This window comes from Erythrolamprus reginae, chromosome Z, assembly GCF_031021105.1.
Source record: "Erythrolamprus reginae isolate rEryReg1 chromosome Z, rEryReg1.hap1, whole genome shotgun sequence".
Taxonomy (NCBI): Eukaryota; Metazoa; Chordata; class Lepidosauria; order Squamata; family Dipsadidae; genus Erythrolamprus; species Erythrolamprus reginae.
The window spans coordinates 27,450,609-27,476,996 of record NC_091963.1 but is presented as its reverse complement, the minus strand read 5'-3'; the positions used below and the strand labels follow the sequence as shown (position 1 = coordinate 27,476,996).

At 39.5% G+C, this 26,388-nt stretch overlaps 1 protein-coding gene across 1 annotated transcript in view; it reads left to right on the top strand.

Moving 5' to 3' along the window:
- ADAM22 (ADAM metallopeptidase domain 22) overlaps positions 1 to 26,388 on the top strand; it is a 194,043-nt gene that overhangs the window by 42,864 nt on the left and 124,791 nt on the right. The window lies entirely within an intron of this gene.

Genomic DNA, 26,388 nt, shown 5'->3' with positions numbered 1-26,388 from the left:
CTTTTGAACTGCGGGGAAATCTGCGGGCAAAGCAAAAGCCAGGGCGGGAGAGAAGCGCGGGGGTGGGGAAGGAGGAGATCCCCTCAGCGCTTCCCCTCCGCCAAGCTGCCTGTTTGTCCTCGCGCCTTGTTGCTACCTCCTGCCTTTTTCCAGGGGCGTTTGGAAGGCACCCAGGGAAGGGGGGGGATTGGGGGTGGCTGCAGCGGCTTCTCGTCCTCCTCATCCGGCTGCTAATGCCCACCCGGCCCCTCTTGCAGTCCCTTCACGGAGCGCTTTTGTCCCAGGCTGTCAGCGAAAGGGCTGCAGGACAGGCGGGGCAGGCGTTCTTCTCACAGCTGAGGCAGAATTTGCAATGTCGGGGGTGTGTGCTTGCGGGCTCCGCATCCCCCTGCCACCCGGAACATTTAAAATAAGAAAAACCTTCGCCGGCCTCCGCAGAGAAGAAAGGAAGAGAGAGAAAGAGAGACAGAGCAAGAGAGACATAGCAAGAGAGGCAGAGAGAGAGAGAAAGAGAAAGAGAGAGAAAGAGAGCTAGCAAGAGAGAGAGAAAGAGAGACAGAGAAAGAGAGACAGAGAGAGAGAGAAAGAGAGAAAGAAAAAAAGAGAGAGAATGAAAGAGAGATAGCAAGAGAGGCAGAGAGAGCAAGGGAGAGAGAAAGACATATAGGGAGGGAAGGAGGGAGAGAGAAAGAGAGCAAAAAAGAGAGGAAGAAAGAAAGAGGGATGGAGAGAGAGAAAGAAGGGAAGGAAGGAAGAGAGAGAAAGAGTGAGGGAGAAATAGAGCGAAATGGAGGAAGATTTTTTTTTGTCAAAACTTTTCTTTAGCCACCCCCCCACCCCCCGTTCAGTGTTCCCCAGGATTTTGAAAATATGAATAATGTGCCGCGGCTCAAAAAAGGTTGGGAAACACTGCTCTAGCACAATGACAATCTCCTTCATGAATATGTATCTTTGAGGTATTTTTCCCCTTTACTTTGTGCCTTAATGAAACTTTGTTATTGATATAGTATATGCTGCCTGGCACATAGGTGGGTAGAGAAGCAGACACACAGATTGGTAGGTATAGATGTATCTAGATGCATATATACAGGGCCGCCGATAGGCCAGTATTACTGTTACTGGCATCAGGGGCCCGGCCAAATTGAAAAATGGGGGGGGGGGGGTTTGGCCTGCCACCGTGTGCCGGCTCCATGGTGCCCGCAGCAGTCATTGTGCCCAGCACCGTTCCCTGCTGTAGGCTGTGCACGCCTGCGCCAGCGCACCCCAAAATGCCCCCGAACATCCTTTTCCAAGGGCGCGCACGGAGCCACGGCCGCCCCCGCCCCCTGCGCCTCTAGCCCCCTTGCGCCCCTGGCTACTCACCGCTGCCGCCCGTCCGCCTCTCTTTCTCCTCTGCTTCCCACCTTCCCCGAGAGCGCTTTCGTCCTGGGCTCTCAGCGAGGGGGCTGCAGGAGAGGCGGGGCAGGCGTTCTCACAGCGGGGGCCAGTGAAGGCGATTTTCAATGTCGGGCACGCTGGCCGGCGCGTGCTCTCCCCATCCCCCTGCCAGCCCGCCCGGAACATTCAAAGTAAGCCAGCGAAGGTTTTTCTTACTTTGAATGTTCCGGGCGGGCTGGCAGGGGGATGGGGAGAGTGCGCGCTGGCCCGTGCGCCCGACATTGAAAATCATTTTTGCCAGCCTCCGGAGAATGAGAGAGAGTGAGAGCGACAGAGCAAGATAGAGAGAAAGTGAGAAAGAGAGCAAGAGGGGGGAGAGAAAGAGATAGCAAGAGAGAGAGAACAACAGAGAGAATGAGAGAGAGAAAGAAAACAAGAGAGGGAAAGTGAGAAAAAGAGAGAGAGAGCAAGAGGGGGAGAGATAGAGCAAGAGAGAGAAAGAAAGAAAGAAAGAAAGAAAGAGAGAGAGAGAGATGAGAGAGGAAGGAAGAGAGTGAGATAGAGGTAGAAAGCAAGATAGAGAAAGAGAAAGAAAGAAAGATATGAGAGAGGAAGGAAGAGAGTGAGAGAGAACTGAGCTGTCCCCCCTTTTAAGTTTGTTTCCCATGTTCTTTCAGAACTACTGCTTTGCTTGGAATTTTATTTGCATTCTTTTTCTAATTTAAATAATTTAAAGATGATAAAAACAGATGGGATGGACTTTGGCCAATAATATGCTTCCAAATACTGCACATTGGCACCTGTAAAAAAAGTATAGGTAGTTATAGGGATTGTTTTTCCTACATCTATACTATGATTGTGAATGGTGGACAATAGAAAAAGCAGACAGTGAAAAGAAGCAGGTACATTCGAATTACAGGTTCAGAGACAAATACTATGTACACATTAAGCAGCAAAAATAACAGGCAAGTTGATTATAGACTATATCAAACTTGACATCTCACTAGAAACTAAGATTACCAAGCTAAGGCTGTCTTATTTTTGTCATGTCATGCAGTCATATTCTTTAGAAAAATAAATTATGCTAGGAATGTCTAGAAGTGCTTGAAAATGAGGCTGACAAAAATATGCTGGATAGATGCCATGGATTAAACACAGTGCTATTTTAAACTTTTAAACTTGGTAAATTAGAAAATGGTAAAATGTAACATTTGGATAAAGTTAATATATAGAATTTTTGAATGTTGGATCTGATAGAATAGATAAAGTGAGAGATATAGGCATTCACTGATGCCTACATAGTTTATTAGTTTAAGCTTTGTCAACAGACTATGTCATTTTTAAATTATATAATATGTAGAATGGCCTTCAGATTGACAAATAAAGTATGAGGATTGATATTGCATAAATTGTGGCTTTTTAAAATATCAAATGGCTTTTTAAAATAAATATGTTATAACATTGAAAAAGTCTATTTGTTCCATGGAATAAAGTAGTATTTTCTATGCTGCATGTTCAACAATCTGTTGGTTTACAAGAGATGTGACTATAGAACACCAGATTTACAAAATCTGCTTTAAATAGTGACACAGACACATTTAAAGCATCCCTATCCTATTATGTTTTCAGATTGGCATCATTAATAGCATTGGCTAAACTTAATCCCTGCCCAAGAAAGGCAAATGTGTTTGATAAATTGTTATTATAAAGATAATCTGTGGCTCAAAGAAAGTAACACTACATTTTAATGAAGAGGTTGCAAAGTGGATAACATAAATTAAATTGAAAAACAAAACAAAAAATAAGCAGCACACGTTTGAAAAAATTCTAGGCTACAATACATACAAGAAATTCCTCAAATGAATTATATATTGCAATGAAAAAATTTGCAGATATATGTTTTTGCATGTTGGAATGTTCAATTTTTTAAAAAATTGCCTGTCAAACTCAAGGTCAGGGGGTCGGATCTGGCCCACAGAGTGCTTCAATCTGGCCTGTGGGGCTGTCCTACAAACAGAGAAGGACTGGCCCATGGTGTCTCTCTGCCAGCGAAAACAGAGCTTTGTTGTGAGGGCCACAAACAGTCCTCCTGAGCTCTGTTTTCGCTGGCAGAGGATTGCAGGAGGCCGTTGCAGATAAAAACAGAGCCTATTTTCGCTGGCAGAGCACTCTGGCCCACACTGGCCATCCAGACATGAGTGATGTTGAGTTGGCCATGCCCCCTGGCCACACCCCTTCCCCACTCAAAGATCAAGCAAAACCCTGATGCAGCCATCAATGAAATCAAGTTTGACACTTCTGCTGATCTTCTTTTTTGCATGTGAGATACACATGTATTTAGATCAAATCTCTGGATCTAATTATTAGATTCATAATTATAAAAAGGCCCAACCAAACATAAAAAGAGCCTGCTGAAAATAATAATAAAGGGAAGCAATGGTGTTTAGAAAAACTTAGAACAGATGAGACCAAATAATACAAATTATTAAGAGATGCTGAGAGTTCCTTGTTTTATTTCCTCTCTTGGGCCCGGCCCGGGGGGGGGGGGCTCCTGCTCCTGTGCAAGAAATGCATTCTGATTGGCTGTCAGACGTCCGTGGGCCATGCAGGGGCAACTCTTTATGCTGTGTTTTTGAGTTCAAGTTTGGCTAAACCTTGCTGGGTTATGGTATAATGAAAAGGCTTTGGGCAATTCCTAATATGGCTTTCGCAACGAGGTAAATCTTTATTTTGTAGAATAGATAAGGCTATTGACAAAGAGTGGGGGAATGAGTGAGTTAGGCCATTCCTTAATGGCACATTGACAAAGATGAGGGCTACTAAGAGTGAATCTTTTTCCTTGACTAAAAGCACGTTTCGAGGAATATTTTATACAATATTCTTCCTTTTATATATTTCCTAGGATATTTCATTTTTTCTAGGAGAGGGGTAGGTGCTGACTTTCAACATATCCAAAGCCATTTCTATGTGGTAGGTGGAAAATAAATCATGTAAAATGTAAATGAATAAATAAATAATGCATATTTTATTGGTATATGTAAATCATTGAAGTTGGAAGTGTAGAAATGCCAAAGTAAATGGTGAAATAAATATCCCTGAAAATGATAATCCTACATTTTATGTCAATTCTAATCCTTTAAGTCTTAAAAGGGATATATAAATTCTCAACCTTTAATAAAACAACAAGAAATAGTTACTTAATTTTGGATAGTTTCCTTCAAAACTACTTTTCTTCTGTCAAAAAATTCAATTGGTTTTAAATTGAGAAAGTTCATTGTCTCAAATGGAATTTAATTTCATAATTGAATTAACATGTGGTACTTCTCAAATCTTACTGATGATTTTTTTAACACACTTGTCAGAAATAATATTGTTTTCAACCCTCCCAATCCCCCTTTTTTAAGAATTCATAAGAAAAATGTAAAAACATATTTAAAACTTTTAGAGATTTGTTTGATTTCTTATAAATTTAATTGTATTTTTTTATTTTACCAATTGTTCATATTTCCTGGATTTAATTTATAAAAATACATATAATAATCATCAATTGCAAAATAACATTTCAGTATTCTGCAACCACTTCAGAAAATCTTATCGAGAAACCTTAATCACTTAGCTGTTCTGCATTTTTTACATTCATTCTGCAATTGTGGCCAGTGGGAATTTTCACATTGTCTTAATGGAATTAAAAACATACCGAGCATGAATTTTAAAGACATAGAATTCATAAGTTCTTCTTGCTGTCTGACTTCCTTCTTTTGCAGAATCAGTGTCTCCAGTTTAAAGATCTACTTATGCCAACTGAAAAGTTATAAAATTTGCATTAATCTAGAAAGCAATAAAAACAGGTTTGGTGTAGTGTAATTAAGGTATTAGGATAGAAATTAAAAGACCAATATTTTACTGCCGCCTTGAGTAGGAAGCCAGCTGGGTGACCTTAGCTAAATCACTTTCTCTTAATCCTAGGAAGGAGACAATGGCAAATCACTTTCAAAAACCTTGCCAAGAAAACAACTGGAATTCTCTAGCACTTTCCGAGAATCAGACATGAGGAAAAAAACAAACTAAAACACAACCTTATACTCTGCAGTGTAAATGAATTTTATTTTATTTTTATTTATTTATTTATTTTGTCCAATACACAATGAGGGTTTTAGTGGGTATATATACACATAGAAGAATACATGATGAAGGCTGGAGAGGAGATACTCATAGTAAAATATATCCAAGAAAGGATAGAAAAGAAGATATACTGTAGTAAGAGAACATACCAATGAAACAATAGAAGAAGAGATATATGAATAGAAGAAAGGTATAGGAGATATAGGAGAGTAATAGGACAGGGGACGGAAGGCACTCTAGTGCAGCGTTTCCCAACCGGTGTGCCGCGGCACAGTAGTGTGCCGCGAGACATGGCCAGGTGTGCCGCGAGAAGCTCCGGCTGGGCGGGGCGCTGCCGGCGCCCCTGCCTGAGTGTCGTCCTGTGGATGGTCTTGGGCTTCACAGTCGCTTCCTGGTTCCTCTCCTCCCACCGCCTGTGTCTCCCGCCGTCGCCTCCCACCAAGCCGTCGCCCGTTGCCGTGGGTTCCTCAAGTGGGAGCTGCCGCTTCCCTCCGTCCAGCTCAGCCACATTGCCGTAGAAAGCACAGAGGTTATTGCCACCGCTTCTGCCTCCACTCAGGGAGCCACCGTGGTCACCGCGCCTTTTCCTCTCGCTCAGCTCAACCACGATGGCTCCCTGAGTGGAGGCAGAGGCGGCGGCAATAACCTCTTGGCGGAGGGGAAGCACTGACGGGCTCTCCTCCTTCCCCACCCCCACGCTTCTCTCCCGCCCTGGCTTTTGCTTCGCCCCATGATTTCCCCGCAATTTCATCCAGGCCACCTCTTGCCTCCTTTTGAACTGCGGGGAAATCTGCGGGCGAAGCAAAAGCCAGGGCGGGAGAGAAGCGCGGGGGTGGGGAAGGAGGAGAGCCCGTCAGCGCTTCCCCTCCGCTAAGCTGCCTGCTTGTCCTCGCGCCTCGTTGCTACCTCCTGCCTTTTTCCAGGGGCCTTTGGAAGGTATCCACAGAAGGGGGGGGATTGGGGGTGGCTGCAGCGGCTTCTCGTCCTCCTTATCGGGCTGCTAACACCCGCCCGGCCCCTCTTGCATGCAGTCCCTTCACCGAGCGCTTTTTTCTTCTCACAGCTGAGGCAGGATTTGGAATGTCGGGGTGTGTGTGCGTGCAGGCTCCGCATCCCCCTGCCACCCAGAACATTTAAAATAAGAAAAACCTTCGCCGGCCTCCGCAGAGAAGAAAGGAAGAGAGAGAAAGAGAGAGAGAGCAAGAGAGACATAGCAAGAGAGGCAGAGAGAGCGAGAGAGAGAGCAAGAGAGACATAGCAAGAGAGGCAGAGAGAGAGAGAGAGAGACAGAGAAAGAGAAAGAGAGAGAAAGAAAGAGAGCTAGCAAGAGAGAGAGAAAGAGAGACAGAGAAAGAGAAAGAGAGACAGAGAGAGAGAGAAAGAGATAGCAAGAGAGAGAGAAAGAGAGAGAAAAAGAGGGAGAATGAAAGAGAGATAGCAAGAGAGGCAGAGAGAGCAAGGGAGAGAGAAAGACATATAGGGAGGGAAGGAGGGAGAGAGAAAGAGCAAAAGAGAGAGGAAGAAAGAGTGATGGAGAAAGAGAAAGAAGGGAAGGAAGGAAGAGAGAGAAAGAGTGAGGGAGAAATAGAGCGAAATGGAGGAAGATTTTTTTTTGTCAAAACTTTTCTTTAGCCACCCCCCCCCCCGTTCAGTGTTCCCCAGGATTTTGAAAATGTGAATAATGTGCCGCGGCTCAAAAAAGGTTGGGAAACACTGCTCTAGTGCACTTGTACTCGCCCCCTACTGACCTCTTAGGAATGACCTCTTAGGAATCTGGATAGGTCAACCGTAGATAATCTAAGGGTAAAGTGTTGGGGGTTTGGGGATGACACTATGGAATCCGGTAATGAGTTCCACGCTTCAACAACTCGGTTACTGAAGTCATATTTTTTACAGTCAAGTTTGGAGCACTTACTATTAAGATTAAATCTGTTGTATGCTCTTGTGTTGTTGTGGTTGAAGCTGAAGTAGTCGCCGACCGGCAGGACGTTGCAGCATATGATCTTGTGGGCAATACTTAGATCTTGTTTAAGGCTTCTTAGTTCTAGGCTTTCTAGGCCCAGTATTGAAAGTCTAGTCTCATAGGGTATTCTATTTCGATTGGAGGAGTAAAGGGCTCTTCTGGTGAAGTATCTTTGAACATTTTTAAGGGTGTTAATGTCTGAGATGCGATAGATGAGCTGTATTCGAGGATAGATCTGGCAAAGGTTTTGTAAGCTCTGGTAAGTAGTGTGAGATTGCCAGAGCAGAAGCTACGTAGGATTAGGTTTACAACTCTTGAAGCCTTCTTGACTATGTTGTTGCAGTGGGCTTTGGCACTTAAATGTTTTGTCATTGGTATACCAAGATCTTTAACTGAGTGGGGATTATCTGTGATAATTTGATTATTCAGTTCATATTTGGAGTTCAAATTCTTCTTCCCAATGTGTAGGACAGAGCATTTGCTAGTTGAGATTTTGAGTTGCCATGTGTTAGACCACTCAGAAACAGAGTTCAGGTCTTTTTGGAGAGTAGTTGTGTTATTGGTGATGTTGAAGAGTTTTACATAGTCAGCGAAGAGGACACAGTTGCTTGTGATGTAATTGCAAAGGTAATTGATGCAGAGAATGAAGAGCGTTTGTCCCAGTACACTATCTTGGGGAACACCGCTTTTAACTGGGACGGGGGTGGATATGGTGCTTCCTATTTTGACCACTTGTTGTCTGTTTGATAGGAATGCTGTAATCCAGCTATGGAGGGATTCTGAGATGCCATAGGATTTGAGTTTTAAGAGTAGTTTGTCGTGGACCACTGAATCAAAGGCTTTGCAGAAGTCGATATAAATTGCATCTATGGATTTCCCTTGATCTAGATGAGTTGTCCATATATTTTACAGTAAAGGAGCTGCAGGTTGCAGGATAGGTTTTTTCTGAAACCAAATTGTTTGTTAGAGAGCAAATTATTTCTAGATGGAGTTTCTAGATGGTTTCTAGATGGAGAGTAATTGATTTGTTTATAATTGATTCCATAACTTTCCATGGGATGGAGCATAGTGAGATTGGTCTGTAGTTATCAACAAGAGAGGGGTCTCCTTTTTTGAAGATGGGGATGACCATTGCTTTCGACCATAGCTTAGGAATTGTGCTGGTTCTGAATGATTTTTCGAAAATTATGCTTAGTGGTTCAGCTATGGCAGAAGAGAGCTTTTTTAAGAAGTAAGCACATAGACCATCTGGTCCGACTGATAGAGAAGGTTTAAGGTCACATAATGCTTTTTCAACTCAGTCTTCAGTGAAGTCTACTTGGGTTAGGTCATTGAGGGAGTTTGAGGTGCGATTGATGAAATTGGGGGATGAGCCATTGCTGTTAACAAAGACAGAGCCAAAGAAAGAGTTGAAGAGGTTGGCTTTGGATGAATCATCGTGGTATTCTTTGTTGTTTGGGTCCTCTGATTTTTTGTAGAATATAGCTACTCCGCCTCCTCTGCCGGATTCACGGTCTGAGCGGAAAACATGGTAGTTTTTTGATGTGATAATGGAGTCTGGGTAGGAAGCATTTAGCTATGTTTCGCATATAAAAATTATATCAAAGTTGGAGGTGTCAAGTAGAAGGACAAATTCAAACATCTTGTTGACTAAACTTCTAGCATTTAATAGTTTACATTTGAGATTAGTCTTGTGTTGGGGATTTGTTTTGGGGTGGTTAGAGGAAGTAAGGGGCATGCTTTCCTATTCTTTGTTTGAAGTGGTAGGGATGCGTTTTATATTCCGGTGTGTTTTATAATCTGAGAAATACAGTAGTACCCTAAGACTCAAACATGTGCTTTTGAATTATGTATGTATGTAGTTTATTTTTTTGCATCTTAAAATATACATAAATAGAAACACCCATATCATCATAATCCATCATATCTGTAAATACACTAATACCTTGATATCTAATGGTATACAGTATATACGTAAACATATCTTGTATAGCAAATTAAAAATCTACTAACTAAATTGTTATTATCTATATATTTTTTAATGTGATGGAATGGATAACTCCTTAAATATGGAAAATACCTTTATTAATTCTAAGTAACAATGAATTTAATTTGGTTTTACCTCAGTCCAGTCAAAGAATTGGAGCATGGTCCATAGTATACTATTCAAAAACTGCATGTGTGATGTAGATCATTGTTTTCCTAGGAAATTTAAATCTTTCCCAAATGTTTTGGAGATTGCTTGGCTAATCAAGATTTGGCTAATCAAAATAATAAATCCCCAATGCTATTTCCATATCAGAAATATTTACCCTATTTTTAGAAGGATTAGTAAATGAAAAGACAGAGACCTAATCCTTTTAAATTATTGAGAATATATTGTAAGAATATTCATAAAAGCATAGAATATTATAGACTGCATATGGAAAGAGAGTATATTAAATGGATGAATTAAAATTAATTTAAACATATACCTTATCAAGCTTAGAGGAAAAAATTCTTTCTAATTGAACTTTAAACTTCTTTGGCCCTGACTTTGCTGATATTTAGGAAAGCTTTCAAACAGTTTTGTAAACAGATCCTAAACCAGAGTAATTTGTAAACACATACAAAAAGTTGGATTTTTTAATATTTGTATTCCTCAGCATAATGTTATTAGTATTGCTGAATCTCTTCTGTGTATATGATATGTTTTTAAACCTTTCATATGATTTTTAAAGTTATTTACAATTAGGCGGCCTTACACATAGATTAATCGGATAATACATTTATTCTTGTAACTTCAGCCCTAGTTTAGCTAAACTGAATTTCTTATGCCATGTTTCCTTGAAAATACGATCCGGTCTTATTTTCTTTTGGGCTTGAAAAATAAGCACTTGGGGACAATTTGAAACAGTTAAAAGATAATAATAATAATAATAATAATAATAATAATAATAATAATAATAATAATAATTATTATTATTATTATTATTATTATTATTATAATGTTCTAATGTCCTGTTCTTGTGCTGCCAGTAGTAGTCCTTCTGTCTAATAATAATAATAATAATAATAATAATAATAATAATACAGAAGGACTAATACTGGCGGCACAAGAACAGGCCATTAGAACAAATGCTGTCAAAGCCAGAATTGAAAAATCAACAGATGATCCAAAGTGCAGACTCTGTAAAGAAACAGATGAAACAATCGATCACATACTCAGCTGCTGCAAATAGATTGCACAGACTGACTACAAGCATAGACATGATGCTGTGGCACAGATGATTCACTGGAACTTGTGCCGGAACTACCCTTTACCAGGGGCAAAGAACTGGTGGGATCATAAGCCCGAAAAGGTGGTTGAAAATGAGCAAGCAAAACTACTGTGGGACTTCCGACTGACTGAATTCTGAAGTATAACACACCAGACATTGTGATCGTGGAAAAAAAGAAAGTATGGATCATCGACATTGCAATCCCGAGACAGCAGAATTGAGGAGAAGCAGCTAGAGAAATTAGTGAAATACAAAGATCTAAAAATCGAGCTGCAACGACTCTGGCATAAGCCCGTGAAAGTGGTCCCAGTGGTACTTGGCACGCTGGGCGCAGTACCAAAGGATCTCAGCGAACATTTGAAAACCATCGGAATTGACAAAATCTCCATCTATCAATTGCAAAAGGCCGCTTTACTGGGATCGGCAAACATAATTTGCCGCTACATCACGCAGTCGTAGGTGCTTAGAAAGTGCCCGACTGGTGATGAAATATGAAGTCCAGCATAGTGATCTTGTTTGCTGTGTTGTACTGACATAATAATAATAATAATAATAATAATAATAATAATAATAATAATAATAATAATAATAATAATAGTCGTTGTCGTCGTCGTCGTAGTTGTTGTTGTTGTTATTGTTATTATGTTCACATCAGACACCCGCCTTGCTTATTGATGAATATTAGAACAAGTAATTCTTGTAGCATTACAAAATGAAAAGAACAGATTGAGGAGATGCATTTCCTTCTAATGAAAACAATGAACAAACCTAAAAAAAAAATGCTAAACAAACCTGTGTAGAATTTCCCACACTTAAAAAAGAAATACCAAAGATTAGGAACAAATTTATCTGATGACCTCATTCTCTTCTGCCTCATGAGAAACCAGTATTGACATATGATATAGTTCCATCTGTGATAAACAAAGATTTTTTTGTGTGTGTTTATAGCAAAGATTTCTAATCAGTGTAGCTTGAACAATTAAATTCAAAAAGCATGGTTCCTTATTTATTTATTTTATAAAATTGCTCCTCATGTAATTATTGCCTCTAGGCAGCACACAGTAATACAATTGGGGAAAACAACAACAACAACACTAAACTAAACCAAACCAAAATCAGCAACCAAAATCAACATATAATAAATACATAATTAAGTCTAGTTGTAATAGCACAGATGGTTTATCTACCATCCTGATCTAGCATATAAGAGAAAAGGCACAGCTCTAGAGAAGGCCAATAAAATCAAGGCTATCTCAACAAGGCATGTCAGTGGTAGTGGGCCGGGCAGAGCTCATTCCAAAAGTAAGTCCCTTAAGGTGGCATTCCTTCATAAAAGGGGCTAGTATTGATATTTGTAGCTCAGGGTTCAAATGGTTGTTTTCTTTCAGATGTTTCATTACCATAGTAGAATAGAATAGAGTAGAATAGAATAGAATTCTTTATTGGCCAAGTGTGATTGGACACACAAGTAATTTGTCTTGGTGCATATGCTCTCAGTGTACATAAAAGAAAAAGATACATTTGTCAGGAATCATAGTAGCACTGATAATTATACAGAGTTTGGATAATAATAGTAATTATTATTATTTATTAGATTTGTATGCCGCCCCTCTCCGAGGACTCGGAGCAGCTCACAACAAGAAAAAAACAGTACAAATCCAATATTTTTTTAAAAAAACAGTTTAAAACCCTTAATATAAAAACAATCATACATCTCATGAGTCCGCGGAGAGGGGCGGCATACAAATCTAAATAATAATAATAATAATAATAATAATAATAATAATAATAATAATAATAAAAGTAGACCATACCTAAAGTGGAAACGGCCCAGGGGAATCAATTTTCCCATGCCTGATGGCAGAGGTGGGTTTTGAGGAGTTTGCGAAAGGCAAGGAGGGTGGGGGCAGACCTAATCTCTGGGGGGAGTTGATTACAGAGGGTGGGGCCACCACAGAGAAGGCTCTTCCCCTGGGTCCCGCCAGATGACATTGTTTCGTCGACGGGACCCAGAGAAGGCCAACTCTGTGGGACCTAACTGATTGCTGGGGTTCGTGCGGCAGAAGGCGGTCCTGGAGATATTCTGGTCCGATGCCATGAAGGGCTTTATAGGTCATAACCAACACTTTGAATTGTGACCAGAAACTGATTGGCAACCAATGCAGACTGCGGAGTGTTGGTGTAACAGGGGCATACCTAGGGAAGCCCATGATTGCTCTCACAGCTGCATTCTGCACGATCTGAAGTTTCTGAACACTCTTCAGAGGTATCCCCATGTAGAGAGCATTACAGTAGTCGAACCTCGAGGTGATGAGTGCATGAGTGACTGTGAGCAGTGACTCCCGGTCCAGATAGGGCCGCAACTGGTGCACCAGGTGAACCTGGGCAAATGTCCCCCTTGCCACAGCTGAAAGATGGTTCTCTAATGTAAGCTGTGGATCGAGGAGGACGCCCAAGTTGTGGACCCTCTCTGAGGGGGTCAATAATCCCCCCCAGGGTAATGGACGGACAGATGGAGTTGTCCCTGGGAGGCAAAACCCATAGCCACTCCATCTTATCAGGGTTGAGTCTGAGTCTGTTGACACCCATCCAGTCCCTAACAGCCTCCAGGCACGGGCACATCACTTCCACTGCTTCGTTGACTGGACATGGGATGGAAATGTACAGCTGGATATCATCAGCGTACTGATGATTCCTCACCTCATGCCCCTGGATGCCCCAGTGGTTTCATGTAGATATTGAATAGCAGGGGGGAGAGGACTGACTCCTGAGGCACCCCACAAGGGAGAGATCTAGAGGTTGACCTCTGACCCCCCACTAACACCGACTGCAACCGACCGGAGAGGTAGGAGGAGAACCACTGAAGGACAGTGCCTCCCACTCCCAACTCCTCCAGCAGGTGCAGAAGGATACCATGGTCGATGGTATCAAAAGCCGCTGAGAGGTCAAGAAGCACCAGGACAGAGGATAAACCCCTGTCCTGGGCTCGCCAGAGATCATCCATCAACGTGACCAAAGCAGTTTCCATGCTGTAGTCGGGCCTGAACCCTGACTATTGAGGACCTAGATAAGAAAACAGTCAATCTCAAGCACAGCAAGGACTTTCAAGGGACTTTCAAGTCCCCTCAAAGGACTTTCAGCATGCCCATCCTGTGACAAAAAAAGACAACTGCTTTTTTCTGTTAAAATTATTTCTACATATTGTAGTCCTTCCAAATATGTTAGTTTTTTAATCTCATTTTATCTCGAGTCATCTCTTGCTGGAGATGTGCTTCCGAGAAGGTAAGAAGAGGAGGATGTTAGTCAGAGAAGTTTATGTTAGAGCATGTGTTGCATATTTCAGCAAGTGGTGAGCAATTACTAATCTTGAAAAAAGCTAATTTTGTTTATAGTCATGAAACGAATAGATAAATGTTTGGAACCTTAGATACGATGAACAGTTACAAAATTTGTTTATATTTGAACTTTATATATTTTTCTTTCTTTATTCTTACTTCACTCTTTCTCTTTTTCCCTATCCTTGTATTTGAGTGCATAAGAGAACGTACTCATTCTCTTTTTTCTTTAAATTTACTTTGCATTAGGTTTTACTGTTATAAATAATTAGTGACACACTCTATGTGTGTGTAAGGAAAAAATTAAATAAGATGAGAATGAGTTAAGGAGTGAATAGGGGATTACTGAAAAATCACTGAATAGTAGACTAAACTAAAAAGTTGAGAAAACACCCCGAAAATAGGCAATAGCAAATAATACCATATTGCTGCCAAAACCCGCTATTATGAATGTGTATTCACCAGGAGTTGAGCTCAGCTGAATGGAATCTTTACTTTTATTGTACATTAGTATTTGGCTGGGAGGTAGAGAAGCTGTAGCCATAGATGCTGCAAGTACTGTAATTGCCAACATTGCGGTTTGTAAGGGATTCTAAGAGCTCTACAGCAGGATTAAAACTTCCTGCCCCAACTTTTTTTTTTTTTTAAAAAAAGTTTCTTCAAGACAATTTTGATTCCAGGCAAGTTTTCCCAAATTTTTTCTTCCTAGGGCAGAGAGATTTCCTGGCCTAAAGAAGTAATGGAACAGATATAACAACCATGAGCTAGAACAGTTAAATTGAGAACAAAATTAATATACTAAAAAGATATACTGAGACAGCAAACTCGTATAAAAATTAAAGGCATAGAAATAAAAACAGAAAATCAGTTAATGACTACCAATTTCACATAGGTAAATTTACAAAGTAATATTGTACAGATGCCTAGTTTTGAGGTTCTTAGAAATCTAGTATCTGGGCTAGGAATAGTCTGAGTCAAAGAAAAATGGCTCAGACCCAAGTGAACCATGAGCAATAAATGTTTTAATTTTCATTACAACATCGTAAATCAATAGAAGTTGTTGCCAATACTGTCATTTAAGATGTTCTTGGTCATTGACAAAAAGGGAAAAATTAATTAATTGAATCATTGCTCTTTTAAAAAAATATGGCACTCAATTGTAGAAAGATCAAAGAGAATTTATCTTTGATAATTGTGGGAAGTGCAATAGATTAATTAGTGGCAAGTTGACAATTATCAAAGTGACACGTTAAATTAATTGTAGCAAAAACTTTCCCACAATACTTATAAAATAGACCATTGTAGGTATAAATGTAAAAGCTGCAAGGATGTATTTACATTTCTAAGCATTGCTAACTTGTGAAGCTATGAAGCTGATTATTGAGTTATAATAGTAAAGTAAAATGTTATTTAAAAGAGGATAATAAATGTTACAGCAACCAAAACCAGCTAGCAGAAAGAGAAAAACAACCTGAAGGCAGTGACATAAATTCAACAATATGAAGACAATCCAGATGCATATCCAATATTCTGTGATTGCAAAAAATTTATAATCCCAACAGGGTAATAAACGTAATGAAAAAGGAATGGGTTAAAGTATTGAAAAGAGAAAATCCAACTTCATTCTAGCATTAAAAAATTTTGATTGAAGGAAGATCTGCTGTTTATCTGATGAAAATTTTCAAGTAATCTCAGCTATCATTCATGCTGTTATACAATCCCATAGAGTTGGCCTTCTCTAGTCCCATCAGCCAAGCAATGTTGCCTGGCGGTGCCTAGGAGAAGAGCCTTCTCTGTGGTGGCTCCAGTCCTTTGGAATCAACTCCCCCCGGAGATTCACATCGCCCCCATTCTCCTGGCTTTACAAAAAGGTTTTAAAAGCACCTTTGCCAGTAGGCCTGGGGCCATTGAGCATTGATATTCTGCTCCAGTTGATAGCATGACAGTGTTTGGAATTAATCTGGTTGAATGGTTTTAAATTGTTGTGGTTTTAGATTTAGGTTTTATACTTGGTTTTTTAAATTTTGTATTGTATTGATTTTATCCTGTAAGCCACCTTGAGTCCCTTGGAGAAGGGTGGCCTAGAAATCCAAGTTATTAAATAAAAATAAATAAATTTAATAGGAGTACTCAGTGAAGGGCTACAAAAACTTTTACTACCACACTGTGGGCGTGACATTTTTGTGGGTGTGGCTTGCTGGCCATGTGACCAGGTGGGAGTGGCTTGATGATCATGTGACTGGAGTGGCTTAAAGGTCATGTGGCTGGCTTAAAGGAGGCCAACTAAACATCCAAAATATTTTTATTTATTTATTTATTTATTTATTTATTTACTCACTCACTCACTCACTCACTCACTCACTCACTCACTCACTCACTCATTCATTCATTCATTTATTAGATTTGTATGCCGTCCCTCTCCGTAGACTATTTAATTCTATGTATATATGCCATATGTGTACTGTATATACATATTACACACAGGCACACATTTACTGTGATAGGAAAAACATACCCAGAGCCCAGAAGTTTGCTACCAATACTGTGTACTGTGACCGTACCCGTAGGAGCCCTGGGAGTACTAGTCAGCATAGACAAAGACTGTGTCTTTGGGGATTATGGAAATTGTATTTAACTGTATATGAAATAGACCAGCTTAGTAAAAGCTGAGCAGAGCAACCAGAAACGGTCAACATCTGGAGATACTAATCTGGGGAGACCTGATTTGCACAATAAATCGAGATGATTCTAATGGTATTTTCATCATCCTTTTCTATTGTTTAGTGTTTTTGTCAAGCCCCTTTTTAGATTGCTTGGTGTCCTGCAAATATTCTTGCTTATAGAGAAATACATTTAAGAATTACTAAGTATTTTCTTTAACAAATAATAAAATTGATAAACGAGAAATCAGCTTTAAGATTTTCAGTTTGTTTCTTGTTCAAGATTTATTAGGTGAAGCTTTTTTTTTTCTGAAATCCTGGATTTTCTTTAGATAGCCTTTCAGTGCTATGCTAAAACAACACAGATGTTCATTGTTCATATTCAGTATCATAAGGACTGATTTTTCTGCAATTCAACTTTGTGCTTCAGGAATGTACTTCTAATTGCACAGAGTATGTTCTGAATTTTTTTTTGTCTCCTGGAATGAATTATTAAAACAATGGCATGTAATTGTGTTAATTTCTCAGAGGACTTTTGTTGCTTTAAAAAAATATCTGCATGAATTGGGGTTCTTTTGCTTTTAAAAATATGGCAAAAATACAATTCAGTCGAATATATTATTCCGTTGATGGAATTGATGGTTACGGATTGTATCAGCAGCATTTTATTTTTTATTTCTGTTGGGTTTTTATTAAACAGGGGGAAGAAACATATAAACTGTGTATCATGGTAAATAAAATTTCCATGAAAAAAGAGACAGATTGAAAAGGGGGGAAAAACTATCTATTGTTTTTGAGCCTGCATACATATTTAATATTGTTGTCTGGGTAACAGTATAAAAGCCTTTGACTCAACAAAGAAAGATTGATTGTTATGTTGCTAAGTTTGTGCACTTTGCCTTTTCTCTTTTTTTATATTGTCCCAATCATTATGGTTAGTAATTTGCTGGTATTGATTAATAACTGCAGAAAGTAGAACAGAATTATAGAACACTACCCATATTAGAGCATACAGTATATTGATTTAATTTGCACGTAGCTTTGTGCTCAGCAAGATAGGATGAGCAATTCTTGCTGTTATTTTAGATTGGGTACAATAATGTATAATTGTCTTCTATATATAAACCCTATTATCTGCCACTCCCTGATCCTATCAATGTTTTTGCCCTACAACAGTAGAGTTGTTACAGGTGCTTTTCTCAGTTCACTGTGTTTGTCAGGATTAAATGATACAACCCAATTTAAATATGAAGCATTTGTAGTTAGATCCTGTTTCTAAATAGGCTTTTGTCTCTCAAAAAACAAAAAACCTTTTATGGTCAGAATCTTTTGAATAGGATATGTTTCCAGCCCAAAATCTTCCATTTCAAGTTTGAAATATTTCTTTAGTTTCAAATGAGCTTTTGCCACTTGACTAGAAGTGTTTCGAGCTGTTCAAGCAGACTGTTTCAATCCCAGAAAAAATTGGAATGTCTGGAACTATCCATTCTAAGCTAAAACAAAAACAGTATTTAGAGCTCAAATTGTTTCAAATTTGAAATGCTATTTATTTATTTATTATTTAGATTTGTATGCCGCCCCTCTCCGCAGACTCGGGGCGGCTCACAGCACGACACAACAATTCATAACAAATCCAAATATAATTTAAAATATTTAAAAAAGAACCTCATTTTACTAACAAACACACACACAAACATACCATGCATAAATTGTACATGCCCGGGGGAGGTGTTTCAGTTCCCCTATGCCTGATGACAAAGGTGGGTTTTAAGGAGTTTACGGAAGGCAGGGAGAGTAGGGGCAGTTCTAATCTCTGGGGGGAGTTGGTTCCAGAGAGTCGGGGCCGCCACAGAGAAGGCTCTTCCCCTGGGGCCCGCCAACCGACATTGTTTAGTTGACGGGACCCGGAGAAGGCCCACTCTGTGGGACCTAATCGGTCGCTGGGATTCGTGCGGCAGAAGGCGGTCTCGGAGATATTCTGGTCCAGTGCCATGAAGGGCTTTAAAGGTCATAACCAACACTCTTATGTTCTCTTATTAGACTGTATACCTTGCTTGATCAATCTTCAGAATAACCTAACAGATCAATTTCAACAATCGGGCTTTACTATGAATCCATTATAGTACTGATTGTTATTAATGCCATTATTCCATCACACTGGATGCTTCTCCTGTCATTAAGAAGCAAGGGACAGCTCCTAGGAAATATAGTAATGGTTGCTCATAATTAAAAATGGCAAACCTTATGGACTGAGAAGAATATAGTCTGAAAGAATGGCCATGGGAGAATATGTCTTACACACATTTTTGAACCACAAGTCCCCAAGATTAGTCCATCTGCTTCATGATTTGTAGTGCGCCAAGAACCATAAAAGTGATGTTTTGTTCTGTTTTATTTCTGCTCTGTCTATCTTTTATTTTTTTATTTTGTATTTGAACTAAAAAAGTTTTTTTTTATATTTTTCTTCCCTTTCTTCTCCACAGTCCAAATTTTGTTTTTTCCTGTTTTTTCTTTAATTTTTGTACTATTTCTTAATAAAGTTGTAATTAAACTTTATATATGTTTTGGGGAAAAGATTTCTATAGAATAAAAAATGAAAAAAGAGAGAGAAAAAAAGAAAAGAAAAATAGCATAAGAAGATGAAAAAAAGAAACCAAAGCTAAATGATTTAAATGATTTCTGACCTTTTTTAGTAGATAATTGCACTTGTATCATCAGTCCTCCCTTTTAGATATTATACGTCAATTTAGCACCTTATTTAATCCACATATTTCTTTATCTTCAAATCCATAATCATTTAGCAAAAAAAGTCCATGTAAAGTTTTCAATCTTTCAGAAAAGCTTTGTTTTTCTTTGACCAAACAAGCCAGTTTTGCCATTTGTGTGATTTTTTTCAATTCAAATCTATCTCTCTACTATAGATATTGCAGTATTCCCCTTTCATTGTTCTTACAATAATTTTGCTATAGTTGCCCTATACAAAATCAGCCTACCATGAGCAATGTTCCCTCTAATTTTTTGGGGGGGTGGGCGGAAAAGTATAGTGTCTGAGCGGCAGTCCCTTCGGGACTGGGCGGCACAGAAATAATAAACAAACAAACAAACAAACAAACAAACAAACAAATAAAAAACCCACCCTGTTTTGCCTCAGAGAATTTCAAAATAAAATACTGTACTGTGTGTCTATAACAGTGAGCTCATAATAGGGCAACTCTATCAATATCAAAATGCCACTTAAACAGTTGAGCTAGTTTCAAACTAGATTTTGATTTTCTTTCTCTCTTCCTTACTCCCATTATTTTTCTTTCTCTTTTCCTTCCTCTCTTTTTTCTATCTGTTTCTCTCTCTTCCTCTCTTCCTCTCTCTCTCCTTCCCTCTCACTCTTTCCCTCTCGGCTTCTGGGCAGGTTTGGAAAACTCTGAGTTGATGATGATTTTTAAGTGAGCGATTGCTCACTGCTCAGCTTAGAGGGAACTATGACCATGAGTCAAGAAGTCTAAACTACTTTTATTGAGATTGGCTCTAATAACAGAATCTTGTGCTGTACCTATCCTTTATTTATTGTTCTGTGATTAAGGAAATATCTTTCTGAGTAGCTCCTAAAGATTATCTAGATTTTCTAGAGTTTAACAATTTTTCAGGCTCTTTTTGTGTAGGGATCATCTTCTGCATCTAGAATAGAACAGAACAGAATTGGCCAAGTCTGATTACACACACAAGGCATTTGTCTTTGGTGTACATAAAATAAAAGATACATTTGTCAAGAATCACGAGGTACAACACTTAATGATTGTCATAGGGGTCAACTAAGCAATGAAGAAACAATTAATATTAATAATATTCAATCTTGTCAAATATCTGTCACCATCCCCCCCAAAAAAAGAATTAAAAACTTTCCCCCCCCCATTTTATATGTAATTTAATTTGAAGTTATATAGATACTCTCTAGAAATGCCATTTGGCAACTTGACCATTCGTTCTCAGCAGTTTCTGATATATGCTGTTTCCAAGCTTTATTCTGTCCTGTTGCAAGGATCCTAAGATCTGTAACATCTAACAAAACAGAAAACCATGATGTGACCAACATCTGAAGCTATAACATAGTCCAGTTATATAGCCTGATCAAAATTTTAATATAATAATTAGCACTTTCCCATCTTGATGGAGGAAAAATTATCCAGGGAAGTAAATTGTTTCATATGAAATAATTTTTAAATGCCTGATTTTTACACGGCTGATTGGAGACCTTTAGTAGCAAAGTATTTTTGGGCGTCCTCCTCAATCCACAGTTCACATTAGAGAACCATCTTTCAGCTGTGGTGAGGGGGGCATTTGCCCAGGTTCGCCTGGTGCACCAGTTGCGGCCCTATTTGGACCGGGACTCACTACTCACAGTCACTCATGCCCTCATCACCTCGAGGTTCGACTACTGTAATGCTCTCTACATGGGGCTACCTTTGAAAAGTGTTCAGAAACTTCAGATCGTGCAGAATGCTGCTGCGAGAGCAGTCATGGGCTTCCCTAGGTATGCCCATGTTACACCAACACTCCGCAGTCTGCATTGGTTGCCGATCAATTTCTGGTCACATTTCAAAGTGTTGGTTATGACCTTTAAAGCCCTTCATGGCACTGGACCAGAATACCTCCGAGACCGCCTTCTGCCGCATGAATCCCAGCGACTGATTAGGTCCCACAGAGTGGGCCTTCTCCGGGTCCCGTCAACTAAACAATATCGGTTGGCGGGCCCCAGGGGAAGAGCCTTCTCTGTGGTGGCCCTGACTCTCTGGAACCAGCTCCCCCCAGAGATTAGAACTGCCCCATCCCTCCTCGCCTTTCGCAAACTCCTTAAAATCCACCTTTGTCATGAGGCATGGGGGAACTGAGATATCTCCCCCGGGCCTATACAATTTATGTATGGTATGCTTGTGTGTATGTCTGTTTAATAATGGAGTTTTTAATATTTTATATTGTAAATTATTAGATTTGTTATAAACTATTTTTATTGTGTTGTGAGCTGCCCCGAGTCTACGGAGAGGGGCGGCATACAAATCTAATAAATAAATAAATAAATAAATAATAAATTTTTCCCCATCTGCCATGGGTTTGAGTTCACTGTTGCCCTCAACATCCTTTATGTTCTTCACCAAACCTTCTGCTTACCATCTCTGAGACTAAAAATATCACTCCCTGATAATTTAGTTTTCTTAAACATTTGGCCTGTTTATTGTAGAAATCCAGCCTCCAGTTTCAGCCTGTTTTGAAAGCAAAACTCCTTGACAATGTTGGCATGGCTCTGAAATTCTGCTTGTGTAAATGTTGAATTCCTGCATTCCTGACTAGTGTGAAAATTATTTCACTTGGAGCAGTTATTTGGGGAGATTGCACCTTCTTTAAAAATACGATTATCACTGGCCAAAAAAGATTGACTTTCTTGGAAGAACATTCAGAATGTTTCTGAATTGCTTTGTTGCCATCTGTGGGAGAAATACCAGATGGAAATAATAGGGAATGAAGAGCACATCTCTTACAGTGGGAACCGAAATCACAAACACTGCTTATGAGCACTGGCAAATCATCCAGATAGTGCATTCTTATGTAGATTCATTTAAAGGCTCATTTTTGAACAAAGCTACCCCAAACTTAGAGAATGTGTCCAAAGTCCAGGAACCATAGTTCATGTAGAATGGAAATTTGGCAAATTTTAGAAAACAAATTGTGACATAAAAATTATTGTAAAACAATTCATGACATAATATGAGTCTGGAAAACATTTCCCGTGTTGTGTTTTGTGTTATGCATGGACTATTTTAAAGGCAGATATATCTCTGAATGCGTCTAACAAATACAGTGAAGGCTGTATATTACAGGCAGATCCTCAATATTTAATGGACCAAAATTTAACCAGTCATTTAATGGTCATTTGAAGTTATGATGGCCTCAGAAAAAATGCTTTACAGCCTACGAACCATTCCCAAACATTGTAAAATGTTGTAAATCTCCTCTCCCTGTCATGTAACTGTCTTTTGTGCACTTAGTGACTGGCTCACATTTAAAACTGGTTGCAGTACTTTGTAGTCATGTGATCACAATTTATAATATTTTCTCTCATATTTCCCCCCCCCCCCAAATGCCCATTGGAGTAGATTTAACAACTGTGTGATTCGAATAATGATTGCTATAAAATGGTTGAAAAATTGTGGCTAATCCTATTAGTACTACCTCTATTTACAACACAACATCCAATGTTAATTGTGGTTGCAATTTGATGACTACCTATAGAGGTTACGTCATGGTTAAAGGCATTGACAAATTTGTTAAGGAAATGTCTTTGAAAAGATAAGTTAGGGGGTTATGAGTTGTCTAATAAACTCCAAACCTGTTTTGAACAGATTGCAAGAACAAATTTCAACTGATTTCATTTTCCTACAAAATTTAAAATATCATTTCCATTATCAGTATGGCTCTCTCTATATACTTGCCCTTTTAAGTACTGTATATAGAAAATATGTAACTGTTTTAATGTCTGAAATTAGAGGTAAGTTTCGACCAGTTCTCCCAAACTGCTAGCAAACTGTTGCTGACATCACTATGATGTCACAGAACTTGTTTGGTCGGTGCTGCTTTGTGGCCACCGCCATTTATTTTTATTTTTAATTTTTTAATTTTTTCCCCCAAAAGGGGCCCAAACGAAGTACTGAGTACATATGCATGCTTATACTTTTTAGAGGTCCAATATTGTTCTGTGTACAATTCTTTTTTTTTTTATTGATTGCAGGTAATGTTCTAATTTTCTGAGATGGGAGATTTGGGGTTTTCATGCTGTACCCCATAATCATCACAATTATGACAAAGGACAGCTTGAACTATCTTGCCTTGAGTGTTATGAGTATCTCCCATATATTAAGTTTCACCTTTTAAGTTACATTACTGAAATAAATGAAAAATTCTAATTTTTCGAGTTTTACCTGTATATTGGTTATCACTATCAGGAAGTTAGTTTTAGTTTTAGGTTACTTCTCTCTTCTATTTCCTCTTGTTTTGCCTTCTGCTTCTTTGGAAAATACATTGCCCCCCCCACTCTTTGTGCCAGTCCCTTAAAAACCTGTTGCCTATTATACTCTTGGACAAAGCGTGTGAGCCATTTCCTCCTTTCAGTGGTTCATAAAAGTACCTGTACATCTATAGTATGTAGATCATAAAGTTGAAAAAAGATAAACAACATTTTTACAGAATATGGCTGGATGTGACAAGGAATGGTTTGGAGGGGAACGGCCAGGTAAGGCACCCTTTGACATAAATGACATTAAGTTGGCCATGTCCACCCAATCACATGACCACCAAGCCTTGCCTGCCATGTGTCCATGAAGCTCTTCTCTGGCCATTCATTTCCTGCTTCTCTTTTTCTACATCATTAATCAACAGGAATATTATTCTGTGTAATAGTACATGCATATCAACAGTTACATATCTTAAAGCAGTGTTTTTCAACGAGTGTGCCGCGAGACATGGTCAGGTGTGCCGCGAAACTCAGAGAAAGAAAACAAGAGAGAGAGAAAGAAAGAAAGAGAAAGAGAACAAGAGAGAAAGAAAGAAAGAAAGAAAGAGAGAAAGCAAGAGAGAGAAAGAAAGAAAGAAAGAAAGCAAGAAAGAGAGAGAGAAAGAGAGGAAGGGAAGGTGGGAGAGAGAAAGAGAGCAAAAAAGAAGAAAGAAGGAAGAGAGAAAGAAAGAGGGATGGAGAGAGAGAGAAAAAGAGGAAGGGAGAGAAAGAGGGAGAGAGAAATAGAGCAAAAGGGAGGAAGAGAGATAATTTTTTTGTCCAATATTTTTTTAGCCGCCCCCCCCCCCCCCCCCACTCAATGTGCCCCATGGTTTTGTAAATGTAAAAAATGTGCCGCGGCTCAAAAAAGGTTGAAAATCACTGTCTTAAAGCACCACCAATTTTTGCTTGGTATGGGCTGTAGCAGAATTCAGTTCCAGAAAATCCCAAAGCTAAAATTAGTAACCTTGTTCTGAATTGTTTCGCGTTGTTCCTTCCAGGCTCAATTCATCTTTGTCTCTCATTGGCAGAAGTCATGAAAATTATTACTGATATCAAGATTTCTGAGCTTACACCAACTTGAAGCAAGAGCTTCTAATGTCTGTGCAATAATGACAACAAACTCTATGGGATCAATTTTGGGAAGCTCATTCGATACTCATTGTGTTACTTTATCTTTTCTCTCTCTTGATGTAATGATTTTGTAGCCATTAAATTAATAGTAACCAATTATTTTCCATCTTCAGCTTGTAATGGCTTGCTAAGCAATTGGCAGTGCCTGCCTGGATTTTTCTGAGCTCAAGATGAAGCTGTTTGGAACTTTGAATTTGAAGAGTCCTTGGCTTTCAAATGTCTCAGAGATCTTCCTAGGATTGACCTCCCCCCCTTTTTACATGTATCTGACATAAGAAACAAAAAATGGACACAATATGTTGCACCCAGCTTTTGTCATTTAATCAATTTGACTCAGGATTTTGACAACCTTGCTTTGGGATTTCTTCAGTCAGACTTCTTGCTTTTGGTTCTTTCTAATTAAACACATGCCTATAAAGGTAATTGATGAGCAGATACTCAAGATCTTGTGGTCTTGTTCTAGAGGTTTGTGGTTGGATAATTAAGATGAGCCGTGGTGGCACAGTCGTTAGAATACAGTACTGTACTGCAGGCTACTTCTACTGATCGCTGGCTGCCAGCAGGTTGGCAGATCGATTCTCACCAGGTTCAAGTTTGACTCATCCTTCCATCCTTCCGAAGCAGGTGAAATTATCCAGATGGTTGGGGGCAGTATGCTGACTCTAAAATAAACTGCTTAGAGAAGGCTGTAAAACACTGTGAAGTTGTATATAACTCTAAGTGCTATTGCTATCAGTTCAATTCCCCTCTCCATGTTGTAATTTAACAATTCATCTTAATAATGGAATGGGATGGGAAGGTGTTGTGATTCAGCCTGAGGCTCTTCAGGGACCGGCTGGAGCTCTGCCGGATCCATGCCCAGAGGAAGAGGACAGTGACCAGGAGGGGGAGGACCAGGCAGACGGGGGAGAGGAACGTCAGGAGGAGGAGGGAGAGCAGCCTGAGACCCCCGGGGGGGGGGCCTCTCCCCAGCTAGTAGCCTGGATTCATTGGATGAAGACGCACAGGCTATAATAGACATGCGGCAGAGACATGCAGCTCAAAGAAGGGGCCAATTAGAAAGATATTTCCATCCCTGAATTGGCAACAGCTGGGTTTGGGTGTGGTTCTCCTCAGCAGGGTTGAAAAGGCAGGCCCGCCTTTACAGTCTCGTGGAGAGTTATCAACTGGGAGTCCTGTGACCTTGCTTCGATTCTTGGTGTCTCTGATTTTGGCTTGTGGCCTAGAAGCCTGGAAGACTTGGGGGAGGCTTGGGTTTTATTATCTCCAGAGTTGTTTTTGCCAGCAAGAATCCTGTTTTATTGCCTGGCCTTCGTGAAACCTCTGTGAAACTGCATCGTGTTCCTGTCTGTAAGAACAGTTTTTGTTACCTGTGTTTGCTTTCTAGTATATAAACTGCCATTGCTTTTTACCAGTGTGTCTGCTACTCTTTTTGGTTGGTGTTGGCGTCTGGGGGGATCCAGACAGAACAGGAAGGGATGGGATGGAATGGAATGGAATA